Genomic DNA, 6,084 nt, shown 5'->3' on the forward strand with positions numbered 1-6,084 from the left:
CGCTTTCTGTATCTGTTACGGACCTACCCAGCGGTCCAGACCCAGTTGAGACCGAGCCCGCCGAATCTAGCAGAAGGAAGCGCAAGGCTTCTGATATTGGAGCTCGTTCTCTTCAATGTATTAAGGCCAGTCCCAGGAAGAGTCAAGAAGCACCAGAGATAGTTGCAGCGGGAGGAGTGGGAGGAGCAACTAGGTCGTCAACGGTGCTCAAGCAGGTTCAGTCTCAGGGTGACTTAGACTCCAGTTTAGGGCTCGTCAAGCTAGAAGCGTCCCAGCCAAACGAGTCCACTTCACGCGACCCTTGAGACGTCCTAAGATCCAAGTCTTAGGTAAACGGCTCGGTCAAACCTGACCGAGCTCTTGAGTCAACAAACCGAAGTGAGGGCGGGTCCCCTCACAAGGTCCCCACCCTGGGTTCAAAAGATCCAGGGGCTCGAACCTTTCCTTTGCGCGTGGGCACTAGGCCCGTTTTGCTTTATGAATAACAAGTAAATAAAGTTAGTCTTAGGCTTGTTAATATTAGGATTCGAGGTAGGAACCTAGCCTAGCGGGTTGTGCTTGGCGTTTTGGATTTGGGGTCTTGGGTAGAGAGTGAGATCTGGATTGTAGACTCGCTCAAATAGGATTAGTATAAATACTTTTGGATCATTGTAATTCGAATCAAAGATTAAGGAATTGAAAGCATTTTGCGCAAGGCGCTCTCTCTCCTCCGTGCGAGGTTTGGCTCTCCCTCCTCATTCTCGAGGAACTCTGAATCAGAAATCAAAGCACAGCCCTTGCTCGTGAGTGCAAGCTTGTGCCCTCTCATCCCCTCGCGCCCCCTTCCCACCGTGGCGTTTCTTCCTCTCTTGAAGCACTTGAAGCACCGGCGGTGAACCAGCTAACGCTCAAGTTGGACGGCTTGCGGCGGATCTTCTTCCTCACCGGCGGAGATCCCTCCCTTGTCCACGGCATTATCCCCCTTCAAAGCGTATTTCAGCAAAGTTCAGCGCCTTCTTCACGGTCACGGTGAGGTTGAGAGGCTGTTCTTGCAGCAGGGAAGATTGAATCCATTTCTGGATTCAATATCGACGGCAGTAAAGGTTAGTGGCTTGATTTCGTGTTTTCCTTGCGTTTTTAGGATTCCGGTCTAGGGGAGAGCACTCCCGAGGTTTCTGCTCTTTCTCGGTCTACCCGAGAACAGAGCGAGAGTTCTTAGGTGAAGACTCTCTAGGCGAAGTCCTAATCGCATTTGGACGACACTGATTTCGGCGCTCTTTCCTTGCCAAATCAAGCGTGTGAGATTTGGAGAAACGGCCACGGATTGAGTTCGATCTCTCGGCCTGTTTCTGCATTTCTGTTCTTCGGTGCAGCAGAGCCGAATCTGCTAGTTGGAGTAATCGGGCCGCAGAAAACTATTTTTCGCATTCTAGTTGGAATCGCCCTCTCTCAATTATCGCGTTGGTCTTTCCCAAGCTCCATCCGATAGCGGAATAGAGGTCTTGGTTTCCTGCCGGAATTCTGCTGAATTCCGGCCAGCTCCACGTTGTTCTCTAGTCCAGCAGCCTAATCACTGTTGTATCTTGAGTTCCATCCGTGGGAAATTAGCGTGCTTAAGTTCATTAGATTCGCCGGTAAGGGAGTTCCGATATAGTCAATTTGGAGCCCATTCCGACGGTGGAATAGTGAGTTCGGCTGTCCGCCGAAACTCTGCTGCTTCTCCATTCCGCTCTGCATTTTCCGGCAGAACTCGTGACCCGAGGCGTGAAGGACAACATTGCCCTTGCTCCGGTGAAAGCTGTAGTGAAGACGACGAGGACACCTTGGTCAATTTAGGAGGCGTCGCTCAAACCGTGCCACCGGTCGCACCAAGCTCGAACTCACTCGACTTCGGCTGAGCCAGGTAAGTCTAATCTTGTCCCTTGCCTCTGCCACGTGTCCTCCATACGAGCCATCTCCCTCAACCCGAAAACCAGTTATTTCCTAAGAGTTCCACTTCGAGTAAGTTTAGGAAAGTGCCCCCCTAGTTCGTAGGATACACCTCCCCACCTCATCCCACTTTACTTGTTGCTCGGTCTTCTCCCTTGTCGCATGAAGTTGTGGCCTCACATCTGGCCACGTGTCAAGATCTCAAGCCACACGACTCAGCCCTTCCTCCACCTCGTCAAGTCACTTCTCCACTGAGTACTCGCGTCTTGCCACCTCGCCCTTGCCTTTTTCCCCACTTAGCGCACCTCTCCCCCAACTCGCGCCCCTCTTCCTAAACTTTAGGAAAAGCACCCGAGGACTCGTTCCTCCCTTGGCCGCCTCTCCACCTCGCCCAACCGCAGCTAATCTCCACCCTTGATCTGTCCACGTGTCTCCATCTCCCCTTCTTCGAAGTCCACTAAGCTACATCGTGTAGCTATCTCCCCTTTTTCCCGATTCTAGTCTAGGTTCATCCCCCTTCTCTTTAGGAAAGCATTTCACCTTTCCCTTGTTGATAGGCATTCCCTTAGCGCACTCTAGCTGACCCGTTCATCTTGCCAAGTGGCGAGCATCCAGGCCTTCACCTACTCGACCTAACCCACTTGGTCCTAACCCAGCTAAACCTTAACCGGACTTAACCTAGTCGACCTCTTCTAGGTCTTAACCCAAGTTGACTGAACCCGACCTGACCTAGCCTAGTAGGAACTCGGTCAAACCCGAGGCACCTTAGGTTGAACCCAATTGACTCGAGTTTATCTCGAGTGTTCCATTGACCAGACCCAACCGAGCTCACTTGTGATCTCTCTTCATCTCCAACCAGCTCGCTAAGTCCCAACCCCCGAGCCTTACCTTAGCCTCTCTTGCTTCCTCTTCTACCTTTCGGCTTAGCCCACCTAGTAGCTAGGTTAACCTGTCTTCCGCACCTTAGCTCTGCTTCCTCTAGCCTACCCTAGCCTTTAACCTCACTTCTCTTAACCAGCCTACCCGTAGAGCTCTGCCCGTCCAAGCTAACCCGACCTTAGCTAGGGACTAGGAACAGCCGGAGACGCTAGCCGCTCGCTAGCCGTCGTCGGCCAGCCCCTCGGCCACCCGCGTCGTCGTCGGCATTCCTTGTCGATAACCGTGGCCGAGCCACTTCCAGCGCCAGGTAGGTAGGCACTGCCGCAAGGCTTTCGCCCCCCTCGGCCGCGCCGCATCCCGCAGGCGCATCTCAGGCGACAGGCGGTCGCCTCCTCCTTCCGTCAGCACCGCGGCATCCAGCCCGCGCCTCTGGTGACAGGTGGTCGCACAACCTCGTCGGCACTCTGTCTGTCTGCCCGGTCGACAGTAAGCTCGTCTAGGCTACTCGTCCGCAGGTTCGCCCACAACAGCAGCCGACTGTTCTCGGCAGTGCACTGCCCGTCAGCACCGACAGCAGGCGGCTGTCTCGTCCAGCAGTCTGTCCACGTCGTCCGACAGCAGGAGGCTGTCCAGGCCGCGCGCTTCACGCCGGCCCGTGAGCTGCAATACCCGGGGCTTAGGTATTCTACCCCGTGGTCTCTCGGCACAGCCAAGGCAGCGCCTTGGTCGGTAACGCTCTCCAGCCTTTGTAGATTCGGGGAGGGTGTTCATTCTGTTTTTGCACTAGGATTTCATCTAGTTTATTTAATTTGTTGTTTTAGCCCAGGCTTCGGCCAAGCTCCTCACTGTGGCACCTCGAGGGTCTTATTGCCCGAGACACGGTCGCAAGGAGCAGACCTACCCATTTGCTTTCGTTGGGTGTGGTTTGTCCGTTAGAAGTGGTTTGCATGGTTTGGTGTGTTTGTGAGTGAGTTGAGAGTAATCTTTGTATCGCTTGCGTTTGTACTAGCCTGTAACCCCTGTAGTTGTTTGTAATAGGTTATTCCTTAGTTAGGTTGGGAAACTTAACCCTGTGTAACTTTGTCCTAGGGGTTGTTGCGCCGGGGTTTGTCCGGCCGGGTAGATTAATTGTATTAAATTTTATTTAGGAATTTTGGTTTTTAGGTAGTACTCAAGTCGTTCTTGGCAGTAGGAGCGTCTTGGTTAGGAAATTCTGGCCTAATCGGGACGAGTCCTAACAATTGGTATCAGAGCCAACTTGAGACTAGAACTGTCAGTTTGAGCACCCGACCTACAAAAAAGTCAGCTTCAGAAGGTACTTCAAACGGCAGAAATTCAGAGGTATCAGTTTCGGGTTTTCTTGTCAGAGTATTTCGGGTTTCTAAGTCGTTAGAAAAGTATAGGTTTCACGACTTCCAGCATTATATTGCGTAAGTTCTAGGCTTCGCTTGCTCGAATTTAGCAAGTGTGGGGTTGTACACAACGTACACCCGAGGGCAGCTAAGCTCGAGGCTCGTCGTCGAGACACCAGGCGGGTGTGACGATTTAGGCTTTTTAAAGCCCGGCCGAGAGCGAGGTGAGATTGCCTAGGCGCTAAGGCGTAGCGCGGCTTTAGACGGGCCAACCCGTCTCCCTTGCCTTAGGACTCACGCGCGGCAGCTCAAGCAGTGGCAGCGGCAGCGTGACAGAGTCGACAGTCTAGGTTAGATTAAGAGTGGCAGTTGTGTCAGACTTTGGATTTCAGTTAGGTTAGTTTTTGATTTCGCAAGTTAAAATGGGAAAATCAAAAAAGAATGTTAACTCAGATGAGCCCGTGCTTGAGGAGAATCCTCATGACACTCCCGAAGAGGCTCAGCCATCACAGAGAGGCCAAGTGCCCGACTATGCTTTAGGACGCATCCTAAGCATAGAAAAAGAATTATTACAGATGCGTACCGACATGGCTAAGGTAGAGAACTTGAGAAAGAAAGAAATGGACCGTCAAAATGCAGATAGACAAAAAGAAATGGATGAGATACGGACCATGTTCCGTCAAATGTCTACCGCCCAAACGCAGGCCATAGTCGCGGAAAGGACCACTCAGGGTCCGAATGCACAGAGAGGGAAAGGTTTGTTAGCAGTACCTGGCTATCAAACCGACACTGAGATCAATCCCAACAACATATCTCACGTTGGGACAAGCACAGAAGGGGGTAGGCTCATGCGTCCCCCACAAGACAGGTACCAACAAGAGCCCTATAGCGAATACTACAGGACTCCTCGTGGCCCACGGATAGGCCAAACTCTTCAAAACCCAATGTACGAATTATCTGATGGTGAAGATGAATCACCCCTTCGCCCAAGGAGAACTCGAAGAGAACCACCTCGTCTAGAAGAAAGACGTACACCATCCGTCAAGTACGACTTTCCAAAATTCAACGGAGAGCACCTCAGAGAGTGGTTATTCATGGCTGAACGCTTCTTCATGTGCCATCGTATTCCACAAGAAGAATGGATAGAAATCGCTACAGCCAACATGACTGGCGAAGCGACCACCCACTATCTTTGGTTTGAGCACAAAACAGTCGATCCCACTTGGGAAAAGTACAAGGCTAGTTTGCAGCTTCACTTTGGAGAGTCCACGTTCATCGATTATGACGAGGACCTCAAAAATCTAGTCCAAACTTCGAACGTGCCCACCTACCAAAAGCAGTTCGAAAGACTAGCTAGCATGGTACAATGGCCCGAGAAGGCTCTAATCGGAGCATTCAAAGGAGGCCTTAGAAGCGATATCAAACGCGAGATGAAGATACATCGTTTCGATCATCTCGAAGAATGCTTCGCTATGGCCCGACTGTATGAAGAGCGAATTGAAGAGAGAAAAGAGGAAAAGCGAGAGAAAAAGGCTCGCAGGGCTGACAAACAGAGGAAGAAACCTTCCTTCTCCTCTGCTTCTCGAACCAAATTCAGAGAGAACAAAGGAAGGGAATTAGTTCCCTACAACAGAGGGAACGAGTTCAGGCCACACCCACGTCCAGGCCGTGAACTACCTACCCGTTACTTGTCCCCTAAACAAATTGAAGAATACAGGAAGAAAGGCCTGTGTTTCAGATGTGAGGGCAAGTGGGATAAAAATCACCAGTGCAAAGCACTTTTTAATATAGTGGTGATTGATGAGCCAGAGACCAGCTCTAGCTCCGAAAGCGATTCCTCCTCCAGTTCTGATTCAAGTTCCTCGTCTGATGAGGAAATCCTAGTTAGAAGAAAAGGCAAGAAAATTGAGCCTAAAGAAACGCATCAAGAAGAGACACCGACCAA

This window comes from Nymphaea colorata, unplaced genomic scaffold, assembly GCF_008831285.2.
Source record: "Nymphaea colorata isolate Beijing-Zhang1983 unplaced genomic scaffold, ASM883128v2 scaffold0130, whole genome shotgun sequence".
Lineage (NCBI taxonomy): Eukaryota > Viridiplantae > Streptophyta > Magnoliopsida > Nymphaeales > Nymphaeaceae > Nymphaea > Nymphaea colorata.